The following is a 24,525-nucleotide window of genomic DNA, read 5'->3' as shown; positions in this document are numbered from 1 at the left end:
AAAGGGACGGGAATATGCATTTGGTGTCTCTGTCCAAGACAGCCCGGTACAAAAGCAGCGAACTGGAGACTGGATGTGCAAGAAGCGTATGGTATCACAGTCTCTTTACAGTGTCTATAACACCCTCATAACAACAATTTTCAGTCTAGTATCATATCACACTGAAGATGGAAGGATGTGGTACCATAATTACCTTGCATGGCTACATGACAGCTGCAAACTTCACCTGATTTGGAGGGAGTGGAGGAAAAAAAACCCAAAAAAACCAACATCATGCAACAATCTCACTGAGCAGCCAGGGAAAGAGCAGCTTCAATGCATTCTTCTGATCCGGTAATTTTTTCCAGCCATTGGATCTCTCTGGACTATAAGAGTCACTTTGCTGTCTGCTTGAGTACAGAGTGACTGAAAGATCCTGTTGCCAGCATTGCTTTTAACCCAGGTGAACCCAATAATTTCCTGGAGTTCACACACATGACTAATTTTTTTGGATTATTCTGACTCCTTTGATCAGAACCTGTAAGATTCATCCATGTTTAGTAGGCAGTTTAGAAAAAAATCAAAGAAAAAGAACCACCAAGATAATTCCCAGCAATTTCAAGTATACATATACAACTATATCATATATGCATAGGTACATACATATAAATGCCCTATGACCGTTGCCATAAGACCTCCAACATGAACAATTTGTCAGCACAGGACTTCTCTGTTTGTACCACAAAGAAATGAAAGCTGTAAAGCACACAGCCTTAACACATCAGCCTCTAAAGTTTGTTAGCCAAGTATTGCACAGGTGGTTAAAAAAGGAAAATACGAGGCTGGATTGCTGGTTCTGCACAGCTCACACCCTCCCAAGCCCAGGAAAACCCAAGTGGATTCTGAAACAGAAAGTAAGGAAGGCAAAGAAATTCCTCTCAGAAAACCAGAAAAAGGAAAGAACATAAGTCATAGCTACCCTACCTGAGAGGTTCCATAGGTTTTTTTTCCAGTTTCACTGCTCACTAATGTGTGCCCCAAAATAACCTATACATCCTACAATTAGGCAAAACCACAAGTATACTACTTCTGAATCCTGATTAAATTAGCATCAGCACACAGACTGCCAGTGTATTTCAGTTGCCAAGAGTGTAAGAAATGAAATTATTATCCGCTTCACAGTCTTCTTACAAGATTGCCCACTGACTTTTCTTAGGGTGCTGCTGTTCATATGTGAGCATTGCAGGAATCATCATTTCAAATAATTGATTAACTGTCTAGTCCACAAAGTTTAAAAAGGAACAAACAAGGACATTAAGTGATTAGCATTCTTCCTTTTAATTTGCAAATCCTGTCTTCACAGCTAAAAAGCCAAATGCCTCAGGCTCCATCCCAGGCACACGGATCCCAACAAGCTTGACAGTAGAAAGAAGGTGCTACAGACACACATGACTGACATGCTGGATTAAAGCAATCAGCACATTGACCATTAATCACAACTGAAGGCTTTACAGTGCACTTACAGAATGGCAGTGGGCCTGTTCCAAAAGGCAGCATCAGCTATGCTGGATTTCAAAGCGTTGAGCCAGCCCACTCATGTGACTTGGTCAACAGAAGCAGTTACAGCTGTGGATCTTAACTAAATTGAAAATTTACATTAAAAAAATGTCTAAGCAATGGACTGCCTTTTGAGCTTCACAACACTGACTTTGCTAGGGAAACTTAAGTATCAAACCTGGTCTAAATGAGATACTTATAACCAGAGCCCCCACCATGTATAGCTGTCCTCCCAGGGACATCAGAGACTTTCACTGCTCAGCCGACAACGATGCTCTGTGGTGCTGCTTCCAATAGGTATAGCACATCTAACATCATCAGAAGAGCAGGAGAAGGTATAACCACTTGCAAACCATTTTGAATCTCTGCAGGATACAAAGAGCTTACCAGCCACAAAAAGACATGCTTGTCGCCGCGCAGGCAAACTAGTAAGTTGCAGTTTGAGTTACGATGCTCAGGCTCCCTTCTTGTCCCCAACAGCTCACCTGTCCCAGTGAATCCCAGGCTCTCCCTGCCTGTCTCAGCTACGTTGGGCACCGCCACCACTGCCTCACGTGGGGCACCAGTTGTCACCACAAACTAGCAGGCTGCAACAAGGCTTTACTGTGGGTCACATTCTGCTGTCCGTAAGTCCAGCTGCTGCCACTACAGGTTATCCTCCACCATCCATGTTGCTTCTCCAGCTTCCAGAGGCCACATCACACTCCTCGTCTCTGCTTCCTCCAGGGCTCTCCCTCAAGGACCTCTCTCTCTCTCTCCCCCACACTCCTCAGAGCTATTTAACTATTTTGTGGGAACCAGCCACAGCTGTACATCAGCCAACCCACCACCCCAAGGCAGGCCACAGCTGTATATTATCAATGTTAATTAACCCACTGTCTACATTCCTCTACATATGCTCCATTGCTGGATGGCACATTAACGTTACAAAAACTGTTAGCAGTTCCATCAACCACATCAACAGCCCCACTGCTGGGGACTGCACAAGGACACATAAAAAAAGCTTATAGTATAAGGGACTAAAATAGATGTAGAGCGACCCTGAAACAGATGAAGACCAATCCCATTGCTTTATGAATTCTTTTCTCATTACTATCATCCCTATGCATTGTGGTAGTGCCCAGTTAATGAGTCACTCAAACACAAAACAAGAAGTTGGGCTTGAGAAAAATTTGGGTACCACAGGAACAGATCCAGTAGAGTCTTGCTATGATTGCCATACATAACCACTAAGCAATGGATTCAAAATCTTTGCTATGCATCACATGTATGTAGAACTAAAGGATCTCCTCCTAACAAAGAATGTACATGCTATCTCTCCGATTTTCCTTGATCCTACTGGGAGCCACATAAAATGATTAAGGCATGTTTTTGAATCATTAAGAATTGCATTGCCATCACAATTTAACAAGGATCCTGAATTACTTGAGCTGCATTAGGTTCTCTAGTATTCCAGCACAAAATTGTTATTTTTGTATTCTCAATAGCAACAACGCAAAGTGAGAAACACTATTTCTTGTTTTGAAATTTAGCTGTGCCCCTGCACTTACACTCCCCCACCTCGCCACACACTTCACTTATCACTAAAATAGACTTGCAGCACTGATATATCCGAAGAACACTTTTAGATAGAGTACAGACAAGTAGAAAGATCTGTAAGTTCAATTACTTTTATTATTGTGCTCCCTCTGCTGGTTCTAGAAAAATCACTGTTGGAAAAATATTTGCAGAAAGACGCTGATGTCTGTGCTGACCAACACACAAAAGCTGGACACTGAAAATGCCCTGGTATCTTGGCTTAAGTAAGATTCAGAGGAAGAGCCTTCTGGGTTTTTCCAAAGACTGCAAAAGACAATCCTGAGAGCAAGGCGCTACTTATTGCCCAGGAAAGCAGCACAAACAGTTGGGGAACCAACGCTCTCCTGCACAGGCGCAGAAAGCTTGCTCCACTGAGCACAGGGTATTACAACAGCCCAGCACACAGGAGGGAGGCTCCTCTGCCACTTGTAATCTCTGTATCGATGCAGTTGTATGAATAAAGACTCCAGAACACGTTAAGTGAAGAAAAGGGAAAGCTGATATGGTGTCCCTTTAATCTTTAGTTCTATGGCCTTTGGAAAAGCAGCACTATGAAAAAGCAGACAGCGGCATCACCAGCAGTACAATTAAAGTCACTGTGATGCAAGTAAAATACTGAGATTCTCTCATATGTTCCGTACCTACATCTCCTCCTTTACCCAGTCCTTCTGACTCCTGAAAATAAAAATAAAACAAAATGCACAAGTATGGCAGTTCTTTAGGTCGTAAGAAGAGCTACTTGCCTCCAGACGCTGGCAAGACCTGACACGTTTAGACTTACACTATGCTTTCACAAAATTAACAGCACAATGAAAGACTCGTTTCAGTGTAAAATGATATATTTGGATAATCAGAATGAGCAAGCTTGCCATGCTCAAACAGGCTGTCTCCTTGCTCATAAATACAATCAAAGTTTAAAAGTCCATTTAGAGAAAGCAGACAACAGCAATATAATAAACTTAGCTCTTTTATGTGGGGTTGTGGGGTTTTTTTCCCCACTTCTCTAGTAAAATATGCCCTCCTTTTTCCTCCACATCCACTTAGCTAGAGATAGGCATCAAAGTATTCACGCAGAGCTGTCACTTATTTTGGTGATCATATATACTACCCTCAAATGTCCCAAAGCATCAGCTGAGAGAATTCAAGCCATACTTGTTCAAGCAAACTGCAACACGCAAATCCAGTTTCTCAAATACACTGAGATTGCAGAGCAACAAGCATCATGCACATTTCATGTTGAAAGGTATCTCTAGTCAGCGGGTTTAATATTGTATTGTCCCCTAAGCTTCCTCTATAGGGAAATTCAAAACTCAACTGGACAAGGACCACCAGCAGCCTGATCAATGTTGGGCCATTTCAGAGGAGTGGGTTGGATCACCTAACCTTCAGAGATCCCTTCCCACCTATATTAGTCTATGATTTTATGTTTTATTGAAAGTTCAGCGTGGGTTGAGATAATAAGGTTGTGAATTTTCAGCACACTTTTACTGTTCCTATAGTAATGTTTTGGTGTTGGTTTTTTTTTTTTCAATTGCAATTCATTATTGATATGGTGACTAAAAGCTGAGAAGATTGGGGATTGTTTACCAATATACATTGCTAAAGACTGCAGATCTGCTTCTTGTGTTGAATGGCAGAATTTTGTTCTTCACAGACCAGTCCTCTGTTTTGCAAATTTTATGGAAGACAGTATGGGTTTTATAGCTTCCAATATGGAAACCTGTTACCGATTTTCTATGGAAATAAACTTGATCTGACATGCAAAGATGGGTTAGACATAACCCAAATTACAATTTTTTGGATGGCTCACTAACATCTTGTTTATGCAAAAATATCATACGCTAAATGACTTGGGAACCATGACAACACTGGCTGTCTAGAGCTCACACAAGCTCAGTCAAGCCATAATCAAGGATTTTCTTACATGATTGTCCATTATCTCCTTCTCCGTCAGAGACGCACATTATAGGAGTAAAAAGATCAGAGTGGAATCACCAGCATTAATTACATGCTAGACTAGATCTGTCTTCCTTAGGGAGCTGTCAAAAAGAATTTGGAGTACCTCAAGGACATTCAGAGGAGTCCAGTACTGAATTTGCACAGGCTGTAAACAAATACAAGAAGTATTTGCACAACTCAGTGTTACTGAAATATTAAATTCTTCAAATTTCATGAAAGAGAAAGTCTATTCAGGTCTGTGAGCAAGCTGCATTCCACAATGACTACTGTGTCCTTCTAATAACAAGAAGGTACCTAAAACCATAGCACAAGTGGTATGTGTGTTCACCACGAAGAACAAAGTTTTGGACTAGATCATTCCTGTGTATATTTATTGCACTAAAGTCTTGTTAATAGCAGTGCAGCCATTTGAAGTCTGTGTTGAAGAGAAGTAAAACTTTTTTTTTTTTTTTGTAAGTTTGTTTGAAACAGCACAACTATCTTCAGTCATATTCTTCAGGTAAACTTCCTGAAACAATTCTGGAAGTTCTAACCAAGTTCAGGAAGAAAGAGGTCTCCAACTACCTCTTTTTACGATGTCCACAGGAAAAAATACTTCTTTTTTTTTGTGGTTTGTTTTGTGGGGTGTTTGTTTTTTTTTTTTTTTAAACCAACAAGAGTAGTATGGACTTGATTAGTAACTTGGAATCCTGAGATGGTCTGAAGTTCAGTAATACAACGTCACAGCTTTTGAGGTAGAAACCGTGAAAGATGCTGACACTAAAGAAGATAAGCATGTAACAAATCATGAATTAGTTAAATGCCTTTTTTTTCAGAAGTTACCAATATCTAATCCTGCTGTCGTATTTTGTTCAAAAAAAACTTATCCTACACCAAGAAAACAAACAAAAAGAGGTTGAGCTCCTTAGAACCAGAATAGAACCTCGTTAACTAAAATACACAGATACAGCTCAGAGTATCCAGATGGAAACAACGGTAAGCTTAGCAAACATGCTGTGGAGCATGAGGACACCAGACAGGGCAATGAAGACCCAAGGAGACAAACGCATTCATACTAAGAAAAGCATCTAAGAAATATTTAGCAAGTGCTGAAATTGTTAAGAGCTGCTCAACAGACAAACCTCCAGCTGCTCAGTATTTAATAAGAATGTACAAGAAGGCTCAAACAATGTAAGTGGAAAAAAACCCAAAACAACAAAATAAAACAAAAGAACAAACTACACCATGTGACTTATACAGCCAATAAAAGCTATGCAAGAGCAAATAAATAAATATGAACAACAAACAAATGCAAAGAATTTGTGAACTGCTCATGGATTTTTCATGAGACAAAAGAGAAATTAGTCAGACAAATGATTTGCTCTGAATTATTCACTCAGCTGTAATTATGGTCATTGGCAGGCAGAGAAACCGGCAACTTAAGACTGATAATTTCTGAGCTTTTCAGCAAATCCTTCATCAGAAGACCATGATATCAAGAAAAAAAAAAAAGAAAAAAAAAGCGCAGCCTTTTTGCATGTGTGAAGCCATACCTTGCTTCGTTCACACCACAGCCACTGCTCTGGAGAGCAACTCTAGGTCAGGATTTCATCCTTGCTGAGATCGTGGCCTCAGGTACCACATCACCTGCCCGCTCCCTTTCTTTGCGGTCTCTGCTCTGCTCTCCCAAGGAAGCAAATATTTCAACAGGGGGTTGCTTTCTTTCACTTGCAGTATAATACAAGTATGACAATACCGTATTATTAAAATAATAAAAACTTTAAAAAAAAAAACAAGTAAAAAACCCAACAAAGCCCTGCGGTTTCCTCCTCTGTTTTAGCTTTCTAATCATTTTAGTTGTCCCATTCTCTGGGTATGTCCGATACAGGGAGCAACACAAGGGACACAAGGCCACATTTTCTCTCTTGAAATAAGAAGGCAACATGCCTCTAGATGACAGTGGGTCACAAACAAGCCCTCACCATGTCTTCCAAGAAACTAAGACTTAGAACCCTGAGGATAGAGGCTGGTGGCACACAAGCCTTGCATTTGCCTTTTTCTGGCCACACCGGAGAACATATACAGTAAAAATTTCAATTGCTACATTATCTATAAATTGCTGCACAGAAAGAGCATATTGTGGCACAAGGAATTCTGTACCACGAGTACCACATGGTGTCCCAACAGCCACAAGCTCTCCCCTGCATATGTGCATGGCTACCAAGCTTCTGCCCCCCCAAAGTCACCATGTTCAAGTACAATTAATTTTTTAACGGCTGCTGTACTGATTGTAAAAAGCTGGGAGAGATGAACAAAACCTCCAGGTTTGCATCTAATGTTACTGACTCACTGCAATAACAAATGAGTTATAAACTTCCTCACTTCAGATACTTTAACTATTAAATGGAGTAAAAATAAAGTGAGAATAAAATAAAAAAAATTATATACACTTTCTTTTTACTGTGAACATTGTTTTACATATGATATCCTAGAAACTTCACTGAAGGCATCAGAAACATGTAGGAGTTTTATTTTCAACTTTACAAAATACTAGATACTTTATGAGAAGAGAATTTATTTATGAAAATCAAGTAATTCAGCATAATGATTATTCAGAGTGATTCACTGTCTATGTGAAAAGCTTTAAACCTCTAGAAGATTCCAAGCAGCACTCTAGCGTGCCTTTCCTCCACATGTGAAAGTCCCAACTCAGCTGAAATGGGGGCTCCGGTGGGTGCGTTCCAGCACTCCTGAAACACCACATCAGCATTCCGGGCAGAAATCCTTCTACTCTGCAACAGGGTAGATACACACCAAAAATCCTGGTCTCTCCCATTCAAGCAGAAACATTTCCAGTCTTTATCTGCTCATATGAAAAGTGGTCTTAGAGTCAAACTTCATGAAAACAAGCGATTACATCAATTCCTTTCCCATCCTATGCATCCTCTGATTAAATTACTCACATTTACAATCCTGCTTCCAGAGTTTTTTCCAGTTTTGCCTATTCTTTTCAGTCCTCACACACTGAAAACTTTTTCCTCGTCTACCTAATCAAAACAACCAAAAAATTAAAAGGTTGTCCACTTTTAAAGTTTCCTCTGAGGGTATAAGGAGACTTCTGGCAGGGGGCTGGAACTGGGTGGTCTTTAAGGTCCCCTCCAACCCACACCGTTCTACAATTCTATGATTTTTAGTCATCTTCTCACGACTAATATGCTACTGCCATTACAGCAGCTCCAGGCAAACATGCCTCAGTTTCTGTCTTCCCATAACTTTGAAACACAAACCTCAACACGCTAGGATGCCCCAGCTCTCCGATTGCAGAACATTTTGAATTGGCTGTTAATAAGCCATTTAAGAACCCTGAACTAGGTTGCCACAGGCTTTTTAGAAAACAACAGGAACAAAAAAAGAAACAGTTTAGGTTTGGCTGCTGACTGAGGAGATAAATCTATTATTACCAACTGTTCAGATGCCAAAACAGTTGATTGGCACTGCTAAGATGACCACTGCAAACCACACGTAATTTGAACTCACTGCACAAAAATGCAAGTGATGTGATGGGAGGTGCTCCGTAACCCTGCCAGATTGGGAGCTCTGGGAAACTAAACTCTTCTTCAAGCAACTGATTTTGTGCTTGATGCTTTTAATAATAATAAGTGAAAGTTCAACTGGAAGCAATTTAAAAGTTTTCCTGTTTTGTGACAGTTTTATGCTATTCTATTCCACAAGGTTTTAGCCATGAACATCTACTGCATCTGACAGTTATGCAGCATAACACCAGATGACGGGCCCTTCCTCTGCCCCTCCAAGAAAATGGAAAACAAATATTTCAAACTTAAGCAACTAATTTCAAAGGCTATAAAAGAAATAGTTTTATGGGCTCTGAAAACGAGTTGGGATATAGTTACAATTTATGATTATATTTGAGCTCAAACGTGTAATTCACTCGTTCATAATTCAAAACTGGTATTTTAATACACTGTGCTCCCTTTCCTTTCAACGCCTTGTTCAAATTTGTCAGAAGTTTAATCTTTTGCTATTACGTGGACGTGTCTTCACTAAACCCAATTAGCTTGCACAGCGTGTCCACAGGCTCTACACACTGAACTGTACATGCAAGTGGCCACTGAGCACTGACCATGCTGGCACAAATTTCAATTCATATCACAATTTCATGCTGATTACACCATAGAATACATTACTTTCCCACAGAATATCAATTGCATAACAACTTTTTCCTAGGACATGGTTAGCAAAACCAGCAGAGCAGGTGTTCTCAGGGCACAGGCAGCAGACAACACCGGAGCTGTAGGATTACTGCTTCTGCATCTTTTTCCCCTAACATGGGTAACTGGGTTTGGTGTTTGTTTTTAACTATTTATCAAATGAAAAATACACCTCACTGCTAGAGTTCAGTTCTCCAAAGAGAAAGTCTAAAACAAACAGTGAAAGCAAAGCAAAATACAGAGAAAAGATTCATTAGGTCCCCATTAAATTCTATTCAAACATGCCTACAAATTAAGAAAGATCGGCAGATTCATAAATGGGATGGCTATAACCTTCAGTGATGCATCTCATCCAATTTAAGTGAAAATACCTTCACTTCTTCTGGGATAACAGATTGCATCCCACACCTCACCCAAACAAACATCGCCTCGTACCACTGATTCCTACCAGCTCTCTCCTACCGATGGTACCTCATCTGCCAGGAAACTCCCTGACTGCATTAGCATCTTTAGACAAATCCTTCCCATGAGGGGCCTAGCTTTGGCTAAAATCTCGGGTGCACGGATGACAAGTTTGCTGTAAGACAGGCAAAGACAATCCCCACAACGGCGCAGCCAGCCTCACACGCTGCGCTGCCTTCCCAGCACCCTCGTGCTCACACGGGCTGTTAGAACGGCCACAGCCAGCGGTAATTGCTGTTGACATTGTTCGGAGCCTTGCCTCGCTGCCAGAGACAAATCTTTCATTCATGAAGAAGTGCTTGTTAGGCCAGCACTAGACTCCAAACCCACTTAATTAAACTGGGGGTGGGGGGGGAAGGGAAGAAAAAAAAAAGTTGCTTAGCTCCGGTGGGAAATTTGCACACAAAGGCCCGGTGTCTGTGCCCTTCCTCCACTATTGTGTCTCTCAAACAGTTTTACAATATAACAGCATCTCTCTCCCCCATCCCTTTCCTTCCAGCCACTGCGAAGGCTGCAGTGACCCTCATTAACAGCCCAGTTTGTTACGGAATGTTTTCCCCATGATTCACTCACAGGGCTTTTCTCCTCGGCAATCAAGAGCTTGAAAGTGCTGCGTGAGGGCTCTCCAAGGGCCGATGGCTTCGAGAATTTCAAAAGTAAAGAGTGTAAACAGGTACATGGAAAAAGCCTCTTCTGAGCAGTTATGTAAACATCCCCCATGCAATTCACAAAGCTCAGTGCTGAAGCTGTCAAGTCTGACTCTTTTCTTTAATTCTATTCACGCGCCCCTTCCCGCACGTACCTCCCGCCGGGCACTCGGGCAGATACTCGGGGAAGCAGGGGCAAAATACACAGCACAGCGCCACAGACAGCAGTTAGCGTGCTTAAAAACGAAACAAAACCTTAACACCCTTCCCCAAACACAGCTTACGTTTTAGAAGTACCAGACACACCATACTACCCACGCAGAATTCCAGATGGCACAAACTACTTCGTGAAGAGGGAGTCAGAAAACTGAGTACCAGCTGAACTCATATTTGGCTTTGGCATAATCCAGCAGTTTTTGGTCTTGGCTTGCAAATTTACATGATTGATTTTTTTTTTTTTTTTTAAACCCATGTAATTGTAAACCTTTTGGGGTGGTGGCCACAGGTCTGAATCCTACACAAAATAAATTGTCAGTATTGATAATGGATAACAACAGCATTTCAGAGAAAAGTATCACTAACTGCAAATGTTGTTTTTCCTCTGCACATAATATTCCTTTCTGTATGAATAATAACAATCTGTTCTATACTCACAAATCACAATAATTTTTCTGTTATATTGTAAATAATGTTTGGAGTAAAATTACCTAATTCCATATGACAGCTACATTCAGCTGTTTCTATATAATTCTCTACCATAATTGTATATTTACATAAAGTAAAATGTTTATGTCTTTACATGAAAAGCCAATAAATTAATAGAAACAATACAGTCCTATTTTTTGAGACTCCATAGAGTCAATATGAAATCACAACAGTAAAATGTTGAGAAAGTTAATTAAGATGGTAAAGCTAGGAGTCAAAGAAAAATATCAAACTGTCCCATGATTTACATCAGCATCACACCAGATGTATTTATCTTATTGTTTCTATCCTTACAAAATCCTTAATCCTTTCTCAGGAAAACAAGATAAGTACCTTTTTGTCATCCCACTTGAGTTGTCATTAAATAAAATAGGGAAGTGATATGAGCACAAACACCTTCGATATCAAATATTCTGCAGCTGTATCTGTCAACCCATAATTGACAAGACACTGAACTGAAATCTGCTCTGTCTTACACCTGTGGTTTCTCCTTGGCACAGAAGAGTTTGGTCCCTACCCATGTTATCCACCCTTAAAATTTCAAAATACATATCTTTCCATCTCCTGTGTCACAGTTATAAAGCTCTTCTTTCTCAACCAACATCCGAAAATGCACCACCACAGAAGGAGCTCTTTCTGTGCAGTGGTGTTCTTCTGACACTTGAAAAAGTGTCCACAAAGAAGGAAGTACCATACTGGAAAATTATCAGGGAATTGTAGCCATTATTGTCTTCTGCATTTGTATAAATATAAAGGGGACTGATCAGACTACCAGAGGTTCTCAGCAATTCAAGTATACATCTCCCAGAGGATGTTTATTCTTATAGCATAAAAGCATGGAACTTCTATTTATTCATGCTTTTTTAAAAATATTGTTTAATATTTTTAAAAGTCAACAAATCTGAAATACATATTTTATGGTTACAGAAGATCTGAAATAAGTACAACTATTAACTGTACACCCCTGAAGTTATTCTTCCTTTTAAAAAAATTTAAATTAAACCAATTATGGGATTACTTATAGATAACAATGTAACAAGTACTTTTTATGGCTTTGACCTATATCCCCTTGCCATTGTTTTATGTCTTACTGTAGAAAACCCTACAGTTATTCAGGTGAAGGAAACCAGTAATTCTCAAAAATAAATGTAGGAAATTACTTCTTTTATTGTAATGATTCAGTTAAAGGAATTGGTTGTTCTACTCTTTTTTTTTTTTTATGTAAACCTTTTCAGCTTTACATTTGAACTGTTTAATTGATGAACATCACAATATAATTTTCATCAAGTTAATTTTCAACTTCCCTAAAACTAACCAGAAGACACAGACAACTTGTTCCGAAACCCAAGGTAATCCAAATCTAAGAGATCAGAAATTACTTTTTGTGATGAATATTTGAGATTACTCTTCTGTGACCTGTGAAAATCAAGTAAGCTTCAAACAACGGAACACTGGAAGTAATTTCTCATCTCGTTTCCTGTACTCCAGGCTACCAAAATTTGCTTTCTACATATGGTGCCATCACTCAAAGTGAAAATTCACGTTTGTTAGCAACAAATCCACAAATGCAATAATATTTTTTGGATATCGAGATCTCAACAGAAAAATACATGTATTTGCAAGCCAACACTAGGGTTTGCATATTGCTCCTACACTTTAACACAAGAACACCAGGATCATCCAAAGCCGCTTGAAGTCTACCAAGTCCCCACTTTTAAGTGACATTTCGATAGACTTTTGACCAGGTCCCAAGGCAGTATGTAGGTGAGCTATTTACTACATTCTGATCAATGAAAAGACTATTAGTCACACTACTAATTGATTATAACAGCTCCGCCCACAGGGATTTGCAATGTTTGTCACTGGAGATTTCCAGAAGTTTAGAGTAACTGAAAAGTACGCTTTCATTGGATACCTAGCAAAATGCACTAGATGTTTCACACTTAGTGAATGAATATTTAAATGTTGATAATACTAGGGTTTAGATATCCAATATTGTATGATGTTAAGAGAAAATGGATGTAAATATGCTTTATGTGACTCCCCTGCAGAACTGAACCATCAAAAATGGAGTAATGTTCTTAGTCTTCCTCGATTCTTAAATAAAACAATTATTTTGCTGTACAATCCCTCTCCTGCATGTTCTTTTATCCTTGCCTGAGCTAGGCTATATCACTGTTTTGATTTGTTTTCATTATTGGCAGCTTTTAGCAATTGAATAGAATTAAGATTATGAGTTTATATCATGCCTTTTGTAATTTATGTACATTGAGCAGAAGCTGAAAACATTAATTTGTCAATCAGTCCTGCTCTATATCTAGTCTCACTTGAGCAGACCAAGTACACACACAGACACAAAAGATCACTATATATTTCTCAGCGGTAAGACGAGCCTGTAAACATTCAGGTATGCTAGGATTTACTGAGACCATTAGCTGTAATTCTGAAGCCTGTTGCACATATGACAGTATATGACAAAAATCAAAGAGGTTTCAGTATAAAAACCTTTCAATCTAGATAACAACATGAAAATTTACTTCATACTCTTAAGACCAATTTTCAATTCACAGATCAACTCAAGAGTTAAAACTACACACTGTAAAATACTACAACGTAAAACTGGAAAACTCTGAGGCATGTCAATATGTATCTGACCCTGGAAGGAGTTTTGTACAATCTCAGAGTGTGCAAATGACGACTCACAACATCACATGAGGACTGGGCAGAAAAAGGTAGAACACACAGAAATGGCAAACTCTGAGAGCCAACTTCAACCTTTCTGTCTTCAGAGAACTGTGGCCTGGACAACAGCAGGTCTAACCCAAGTACTGAAACCATCTTTTTCCCAAAACATGAACAGAATTTTGAATTTTTTTTTCCCTTCCTCACTTGCCTTGCTATGAAACGTGGATAGAGTTGTATACCCCGACGAGCAAATCCTTCACGTAGAAGAAAGAGGAGGGCAGAAAAGAAAAATCTGTTTTGACAAGAACATTTTTTGTGGTAAAAAATATTTTTTCTGTCTGTGAAAACTCAATATTAAATTAAATTATATTAAATTATATAATTTATAAACATATATTTTTATATAAAAATATATAAATTATAAATATTAAATTAAAAAATATAAAATACTTCTATTTTATAAAGAGTTTCTGTGAACGTCTGTCTGTTCTAAAGGAGGAAAAGCACTACAGAAGTCAGGGAAAGACAAACAGCCCCAAATCTTTTCTTGACAATATCCTTCAACTATCTGAGGAACAATTAGAAAAAGCAAGTCTGAAAATCCACCCACCCCACAAGGCGCAGAACCAAACCCATGAATGAATGTTTTGGTCAAGATATTACCTTACCTTTTGTTGACTTGGCTCTGCGTTCTGGAAATGCATACCTCAAGCGAGATGGAAGAACATACCAAATAGGAAACATTTTCACTCACTTTTCAGTTTGCCTAGAAGCAGAGAAACTGTATCTGTCCTTTGACCACAACAGAACAAGTGTTACACGCCAATGGTTTGGGTTGTTTTGTTTGTTTTTGTTTTGTTTTTTTTTACACCAGAAGCATAAGCTGTGGATAAAGCTCCATTCTCTTTGTAGAGTTCTATATTTTCTATTGATGTTCATCTGATAACACACTTGTTTTCAGTTAAGCTGGGCATAAGCGTATTTTTATTTTATTCATTTGATAGTTATTGATGGAGCTGGATGCCTGCCGTCACTGACGGAACAATCCCCCACCAACACACTCAGTGCAACTTCTTCCACAGCTCTTTCAGGAAGACGCAGCTATTTTGGTTCTTCTTAGAAGACATCTTCCCCTTCTTCCCCTTGTATTCCCTTGCTTCCTCCAGAGACCGCCAACGGGGAGGACAGTTGCAGGCATTGGAGACGAAAGAGACCTGGGAAGCAAGTCTAAAATGCCAGAGTAGAAATAGATTTATCTTTCTGCCAGGGTACAATTTGTTAAATGAAAAGCATCCAGGGGAATAAAGCGCCTCTTCCACTGCATCACGTTTCGACAAAGTGAGACCCATAACACTGAGCACAGGGCACTCGCGCCACAGGAGTCAAGGCCTGCACCTCCCACAGCACCATCAAAACTCACCGGCTGCAACAAGGCTTTTACCATCCCACGCCAGGTTAACTCCGACAGCAGTTCCCACACCTTGTCCCAGCACGGCCACAAATCCCCCACGAGGTTCCAACAGTTCATCTACTGCCCGTGCTGTTTCTTCACCCTCTCCAGGCCAGCCCACCCTGCCTCTTGCCTCTGCTGCATCCCGATTCTTCCTTCTCCAGGCTCCTCTTCCAGCCGGCCTCTCCTCACCCAGGCCCCCTGCTCCTCCCGAGGCCTCTCCCTCATTTGGGGCGCGCTCTCTCCTCCCTCTCCTTCTTCCAGGTCTCTCCTCACCCAGTGCTCCCCTTCCATCCCCCTCAGCTATTTAGCTACTCAGCAGAACCAGCCACAGCTGCACCTCATCCACATCAGCCACCCCAAGCCAGCCCACAGCTGTATGTTATCAATGTTAATTAACCTGCCTTCATTCCTCTACAATTCCTCTACATGCCCCCCACGCTCCAGCTGGGACAGGCCCCACCTGTGCCAGCTGAGTGACCCGGGAAGGCTGAGCGATGGCGGGCGCTGTTCGGGTCCGTACCCCGGCGGAGGGGCTGGGGCTTGCCCATCGGATGGCACAGGCAGTCCCGCGTGCCATGGAGCCTGTGCTGTCCCCTGGGTGGCAACACGGTCAGGATGCCAGATTGAACCAGGGTTATTAACTCCTCGAGGTAGAAACCTTGTCTGTACGTAGGCCTTTCACCTGCCACAACACGCCACTGAGACTCCAAAGATACACGCAAGAAACGCTGTTAAAGGATGCTAGTAAACACCGGCAGAGACCAACAAAACTCGAGCTTAGGTACCGCTGTTACAACAGTTTAAAATACCACATGATTAATTCTCTCACTGTGATTTGCTTCTTGTGCAGTTTGGGAACCTCACGTTGCTAATTACAGCATTTCCATGTAAAAATGGCTTCTTACCTACCCACAGTACATAGAATTCCCACAAACCAAGTAAGATACATTGTCGTATCTTTAAAGTGGTGGCTGGTGGCGATTTCATAAACAAATGCTTTTGGCTTTAAAAAACAAAACAAAACCCAACCATCACATTACTAATAAAAAGATTTTGCCAATGGCCCTTAACAATATGATAATTTATTTAAAACAGATACAGTCCTGAAAGTGACCCACTTAAAATTATTAAAAAGATATGGTGTTTATTCTTGCTGTCCATAAAACAGGCAACAGCATATGAATATGCAAACCGATCAGATGTAATTAACACAATTGGCTCCTACTGAAATACAATCTTCTGTGTTTAAGGGAGTTGGATGCAAAAACTAATGAGGTCAAGTTAATATGCTTGTGAAGAAAGCATCAGCTGTCAATGCAACTGACAAGAATGCCAGTACAAATCCCCTTTTCTGAGAAAATAATTTAAATTTTCCTCAGTAAACTAGGAAATCTCGAGAGCATGGAGTCAACCAGCACTGATAAATGTGGGACAATTAACGAGGAAGAAATAAAGGCTTGTGTCCATTTATAGTAACAATAAACATGACATTTAATTAACTAGAAGGTTTTCAACAAGTGTTATGGGCAATTAGTGACCATCACAGCACTAGCCTCATCAATTCTGTCCAAGATGCACCATTCCAGCAGATTACCTGCAGATATCTTGGTCCACTGACCTTAAGGAAAAGGTAAAATGTAACTAAATGTATTATGACATCAACAATTAAACTAAGCAGGTTTGAACTCTTAGCACAAAAATCAATACCCACAAAACTGTTGAATGCTCAAACATTTACATTTTTTCTTTTCTAGTGGGTAAAATCCCTCCAGCCATCTCAAAATACTCTCCTTACTTTTCAAACCTCCCCTCCTTATACATAACAATAATACAGGAATTTCTAAAATTGCAGGCAAAAAAAGGTGAAAATCAAACTTTTATTTTAAAAGAAGACTTTGATTCATATATTGTCATGCCAGTTTCAGTGACAAATTCATCTTTGAGACATTTCATCAACTCATTTAATTATGAAACAGTTGTAAAATTTCAGTTAGGGGTGTTGTAGACATTAATTCTGTGTTTGCATTTATTACACCGGTGGTATAGTATATAATGGAACAGTGTTGTTATGTCTGTAGTCTTATATGTAAGTAATACACTACAGGTAGGGAAGTATTTCAAGTATTCCTAGAGCCACCAGCAAATATCTGAGTTCTTATCAAGATGGTAACAATTCTTGAAACCAAAAAAGGGCAAAATATCCTATCTTTAAAAAGGGCGAAAAGGAGCCAAAAATTTATATACCAGTGCTGTAATTCTTGTTGAAAACGTCCAGAAGGAAACTGCAAAATAATATAGCCTTTATACACTTGGAAGAAAATGAAAGTTATTAGCAACAAACATGAATTTGTCACACATCACAGACACACTCCATTTAATTCAGCCTAACTTCCTTCCAGGGTAAATTCCTTAAAGGAATTAAAAAGCCTTAAGGACAGAAAAGAAAGACAGGAGTCCCATGCTTTGGTATGAGCAAGCCTTTTGGCACTGCTTCACATAACATGCACACTGCAAACCAGGTTGGAAATCACAATTGTAGCAGTTCCCAGTAGCTCACTGCCAGGGAATCCACAGAAGCCTGTTAGGAATTTGCAATTTTCAGTATTTTCAAAAGTAGCCTAGGTAGAGGAGTAGGTTATAACTTGAGTAATTTTCAAATCACTTCAAACAGTAGGGGCTGCAAGCACTTTGGTGATCAGTACTGTAACTCGTATTTATCTTAAACTGTGGAAATGGATTTAAAGAAACACACACAATTCAAGAAAAATAAATGCAAGAAGTAATTCCTGGGCAAATATCATCAACTGCGCTAAAACCGGAATGGGAATTTGGGTAGAAAAGGAACCTTGAGGATGAAACAGATCACAAGCTAATTCGTAAGTGACATGCTGCTAAACAGTCACCATTCAAAACTATTAATTAAAGAAAATCATACTAACAGCATACATAGGAATATTGTTTATATGATAGAAACAGCATCTCCCTGCTCAGCCCTGGTGAAAACTTAGATGGAGAATAAATCCAGGTTTTGGTGCTACACTTCAGAGGTACGCTGTGGGACTGACTGTTCAGGAAAGAAGAAGACAAGTGCTCAGGTGGGGTGTAAACAAAGAAAGAAATCTTTGATGTCAAAGGCTACAGACATAACGACACTGTTCCATTATGCAAAGAACACGCAACATGCAGTTGCTGTGCCCATATCGAGTGGCCAGGAGAACACCGTGGAGGTGAACGATGTGCCGTTCTGCCTGCTGACCCTCAGAACGAAGTCCTGATACTCTTCACGTTACTAGATGCTCGAGCGTTACATGATCTCCAAAGAAATCTTCCTCCCTCCCTCTCCCAAAAATGTGATATACTACATTACACAACATGGAAAAATGCCCCAATCTGAAACAAAAGTAGCCACAGTCTTTAAATACTAAATAAATGCTTTGGCATTACTTTGATTCCCTGCCTCCCCCCCCACCCCCCCCACCCCCCCCCCCAAAATACAGACAGAAATTAGGATTTTAATAGTGGGCATACTGTGAGATATTATTTTGCTTGTGAAGGTACCACTGTTAGTCTTGTAACCTCCCATGCACTCCTGAGGTGCAGATTTACATGATTGTTAGTAGCTTAAATGTAAGTTTAAACTGTAGTCCAAACCCAACAAACAACCCCTCAAGAGTCTGAAGCAAAGCCGAAAGCAAAGTTTGAATCCCAGTTCCTGCTAGGTGGAATAAGGCATAGCAACCCAATTGTAGGAGAGAATAATCAAGGGGTTTTATGAAAAAAAACTCTGTGAGAAGAGTGATTAAGTACTGGAAGAGGTCACCAAGGACACTGACCATCAGTGCTGTTTTTAAAACCACGTTGGTCAGGGATAGTTTAAGACATAATGGGGAATTGGTGAGATATTTTAAGATAGTTTAAGACAGGGGAATGGGTGAGACATCCTCTAGCAATTTGAATGTTGGTTGGATTCTTTCAACTGCTGATGCACACAAAGAATGGGAGGCAGCTCTCCACCACCCCTACGCTGTGAAGTGTGGAGAAAAATACCATCTCCGCTCCTCCTCGGAGCTCAAACATGGGCAGAGAAGGAAACCCCAGGGGGTTTCTTCAGCACTGCTGGCAGACTGTGCAAACACCCTTGTAGCGTACTCTTCACATACACCAGGTTCCACAGCCATGCCACCCCTACGCCTCTGCCATTCGCCCCTAACAACATCTGCCTTTAAGGCTTTGGTAAGTCGAGGCCAGAGAAATCCCCTTTCACCCCGATTCTCGTGGTGTAACAGTGACACCCAGTGACGAGTTTTACACTAAACTCCTGCGAGCACCCAGAAAAACATCCCTCCCTCCCCTGTTCGGAGGCAGAATTTCTGAGTTTGCCTTTGCTCCCTGCGGAAGCCTGGGCAGCTCGCTCACTGCTCGGCACAAAAGTTGGCATCGTTGGGAGCCGAAGAGCAAACCCCCTCCGCATCGCTGGGAGCTAAAGAGCAAACCCCCTCCTCAGTCCCATCCCTTCGTGCTGCCGAAGCTGCGGCCGCCCAGCAAGAAGGAGTCTGAACGCAGAGCACGTTTATTGCTGTCTCAAGAACAGTTATCCTTCAGTAATTTGAACAAAGCTTGGTAAGTTGGGAGCAATTTATTTAGAGCTCAAGTAAATACAGGCCCACAGTCCACGCAACTCAAACGGGTAGTAAGCAGGTACTACATGTAGAAGCATTTGGACCTAAATCTAAATTTGGTACTTCTTTTACTCACCTCAGCACTATGCCACAGTCTCACAGGTACTTCCTCGTGATAACTGGATGTGCCTCCTTGGCTATCACAACCACAAAACCAATTCTATGATAGCAACCTTTTCTGAGCTTAAACATCTCGTTTAAACATTTCAACCTGTGGAATAATCCTCAGGCTGTCAACAAACATATAACTTTAGCACATGTTAACACACAGATGGACTATCATCATCTCATTTCTTGCTTAGTTTGAATCCCAGCAATTAGAAATGAAATTAGAGGCTATTCTTATTGAGATGGTGGTTCAGTTTCATTCTTAGATATTCGGCTCAAAACTTGGCAAAGGTGGCCATGACATACATCATGACCACATATTTAATCAGTGCACATAGTTATAGTCTGAACATTCATGCTCCTTTATGCCAGTTTCATTAATTATAGAAGAGTGGACCAAGACCCAAACCAACAATGTGTTGCAGAGAACTGGTGATGTGGAGGGAGGAAGGGGGAAAAAAAAAATCCAAACCAAACCAACCAACACCAAACACCCTGTCTCAAAAAGTACATAAAAAGTACATCTCTTTCTTAAATTACAAATAAGTGTTCTTGTGAAAATATTCTTATTTCTGAGTTTGAGACATATAATTTGCAACACAAATATCTGCTCAACTGTATTATCGTAAAAAATAAAGTAAATGCATGGGAAGCAGAAAGGCTTAAAGCAATGTAGAAAGAAATCCATATAAATCACTGTGTTATTATGGACTTTTAAAATATATTGAAGAAATATTCAGGTTGACAGAAGTGGCTGGTGCACAACATTGTTTTATAATGTCATGATTCTTACTAGTGTTTATAAACATATTTGTAGGGCGTGTGCAAGGCTGAGATGCTTTTCCTCCTAAGAGTCTGCTTTGAAGAAATCACATGTTGCCTCCTCAACGTCACAACAGGTTCAGGTACGGAAATCAGAAGATGCTGTGCAGTGGGTTGACTCCAGCTGGCAGGTAAGTTCCTAACACCATCATTCACTCACTTCCCCCACCCCAGGCAAGATGGAGGAAAGTCATGGAGATGGGTCATTTCCTCAAAAATGGGCCAGGGGGTTGACAAAGCAGTGTCACTAAGGCAAGAGCTGCAAGGCCTCTGGCACTGGATGAACATGACCAGGCAGAGAAACTGCAGGCACACTTGCAGTGGACTCAGAAATGCAACTGAACCGAACCCTGCCTGCAGCCCGAAGCACTGCCCTCCGCACGCTGGCGGTGCAACAAGTGGCACGTAAACATGTCCATGGTGGACGAAGGAAGGAGTCACAAGATGAATCAGGCAAAATTATTTGGCTCCAGAAAGCATGATTTGCATGAATAAAAAGATTACTTCATGCTTTGGAAATTAAAGGCTTTCTTAATTATAATGCAAAACCTAATTATAGTTACTGGAGATGTTTGCTATTTACTTACAATAAGCACCTCGATGCAGCGTAATCAAAATAACTGCAAGCTCACTGGCATCACATAAGGACATGGGTGAGTCGGGACCTTGCCAAGTCTGTGACCCCCGCAGAAGAGCAGCTGTGCTCGGTCACACGTGCAGGCTGCCCTCCCCACCCCAGAAACGCTGAACTTACACAGGGCTTCCACTCCTACAACGGGAAGGATGCTTCCTTACTGACGATCCTGAATTCTGAGCAACACAGAAACCGTTCGCTGACTCACTGGCCAAACAGTATTTCAAGACTGGACCCAGTGCCAGAGCGGCGGGGGCAGCTGGAAGCCCCCCCTCCGTTGAGAGCCTGCAACCAAGGCACCCACAGTGGGTGGGCACAGCACCACCAGACACGGCCAAGTGCAGGGACCCCGACAGCACAGCGGTACTGCCAGCACTAAAGGTTTGGTGCCAAAACACTCAGGACCTGAGAGGAGAGGAACTCAGGGTAGGCACTACCTGCTCACGCCTCAAGGACTGAAGCAGCAATGACATTTCTGTTTAGGTGCTCTGATGATTTTACTGGCCTCATTAAGTACAAGGCTTTCACAATTAGTTGGCCCACACAAGCCGAGAATGTGCATCAAGTTTAATTCTTTAATCACGGTTATAACAATTACTCATTTGAGATTCTGAGAGGAAAGTAAAATGAAGGAGCAGACCATCCTTTTGCCTAGACTACAAGGATTCCTAATCTGTTGGAAGCCCATTCTGAATTCTCCCTCCCTCTTTTCTTTTTGTGTATTAAATAAAATCATAAATCCCTACAGACATATGCACTGGAGTTGCAATAAAGTTCCCTTCCACAAGATCAAGAATTTTAATAAAAGACATAAATTCTGTTTCAGCCTTGAATCACAGTGGCAGCTTCTCAGTGCCCAGATCACTGCATGGTTAAAATGGAAAATGGAAAATATTCTACTGCAAACCTGTCTAGGCTTCACATTCGGTATCAGGCTGTTGCTTCATTTTGAAGGTAGGTTTATTTTCTTCCCCAACAATTTTCAACAACTTAGAAAGTCTGCTAAAGTAAAACGCGTAGCACTTTTGGAAGGGAGTTACAGTGCCATTTTTAAAAGCACAAGCAGCACGCCACAGGAATGCACAGGTAAGAGTCTACCTCGGGCCAACCTGTACAAGTTTGCATTACATATTGAAAACAGTAATGCAGGAGCTTTTAATGTGTAATCAGAGTTTGTTTTTTTCCCAAGATGTTATCTTTATACACCTGCTTCTCCCTGCCATGAATATTACAAAATAAACCACTAATCTGTACTTGCAAAATAATGTTTTCCCAGAGTTTCACCACATTATTATGAAAGCCAGTTCATATATGAAGAATAATAAAAGCAACTCTTGAGTATACAAATCCCATTTTTTTTCATTCCAATTGAACAATAGCATAATTATATGATGTACCATCAACTTACAAATCCAAAAGACTGGTTAAGTTTTCACAGAATTTATATACAGAATTTGCCTCAGCTAGAAAGCATAGTATTAACAGAACTCACTCTCTCATTAGGGGGTGGAGAAAGCTGAAATATGATCTTTCAGAATTATCAAAATTTTGAAAGTTGTGTCAAAATAAATCCACAACTATGTTTTTCATATTTTAAACTCATAAATGATCTCATGCAATCATCTGCTTCTCTCTATTGTCTGCCATTGTGTGCCCTGTCAATTGTAAAAAAGTAAGAACACATATTACATTATTAAGATATAACTATGTTAAGAACACAATGTTGTTTAATAAAATTATTCAGTTGTATGTAATTTTAGTGGTTCATCCATTTAGAATTCAGTGCAGCTAAATAAATTACAATACCTGTTAAATCAGTACGTCACATACAACCTCACATTATTTTCTCACTAAAGAAAAAGGATCTCGTAGTATTAAAGACATCCTAAAAAGTGGCTTTTTCCTCTCAGAGCTGTTATTAATAGTATCCTATGATTTCTTCACAGGAAGCAATTTCAATGCAAAACTGAGCTTCAAATTCATCAATATGGAATGTGGCATCTATTTCACTATACAAATTCAACAACATCAAAATCAGTGGCAGCAAAACCCTCAGTTAACTAGCAATGAAGACAGAGGGACCTGTTGTCAGATCCTGATAATTAATAACATAATATTCATTAGGACATCTTTATCAAGAATGTGACATTTCCCAATATTGCCTGGGTCTGTAATGAAATCCATTGGGAGCAACAACAGAAAAAGCTGACCAAAAGCTGCGCTCCTGAACTCCTGCAGATTGCACCATGAAGTGCAGCTGGCTTTCCAAAGGCAGCCTCAGCACTCACCGTTTGTTATTCTACACGGGGGGCAACTGCCCCAAAGTGATCAACCTGCCCCACGGTTTCTATAGTGCAATTCAAAATGGTGCTGCTCACTCAACTTATTGCCATCTTTAAGTGAATAGATGCGCTGAGGATCAAATGGCAATCTGAAAGCCACAGAATCGTGCAATTAAACCTGGAGCTTGTTGAGCCACTCGGGTCCTTTAATACACGAGCTATTTTGAAAATTCCTTTATACCCTGCACTTAGTAAACAGAGAGAAACTAACTCTGAGGGTAATTAGAACCACTGTAATCCATAATTAAAAGCACCGGCACAAACAACTCATCATTCATTTTGCATTTTTCTTTGACAGTATACCTAATTCCTTTCGTTGGGTGGGTGGGGTGGGAACTTTTCAATGGGATTACCACCTCCGCTTTGCTTTGAGCAAGGTTGTGGGGGGTCTGGCTGAGCCCCACAGCAGCCCTCAGTGCTGTGCTCGTACTGGTAGCTCGGAAGGTGGGGATACCACAACAGCGGTTCGGCTGCGGCTCAGCATTGCCTGCACAGCACCGGGGCTGTCTCTAACCATCCTCACCCACCAGCAGGCTGGGGAAGGGGGGTGGGGGCAGGATCTCGGGAAGGGACATAGCCAGGGCGGCTGACCCAAAGTGACTGATGGGATATTCCATACCATGTAACATCTGCTCAAATATAAAAGCTAAAAGAGAGGAGGAAGGGGGGGGCATTCATCAGTGATGATGTTTATCTTCTGGAGCAAC

The sequence above is a fragment of the Falco naumanni genome, chromosome 3 (genome assembly GCF_017639655.2).
Source record: "Falco naumanni isolate bFalNau1 chromosome 3, bFalNau1.pat, whole genome shotgun sequence".
NCBI lineage: Eukaryota > Metazoa > Chordata > Aves > Falconiformes > Falconidae > Falco > Falco naumanni.
This window is presented reverse-complemented; position numbering follows the sequence as displayed.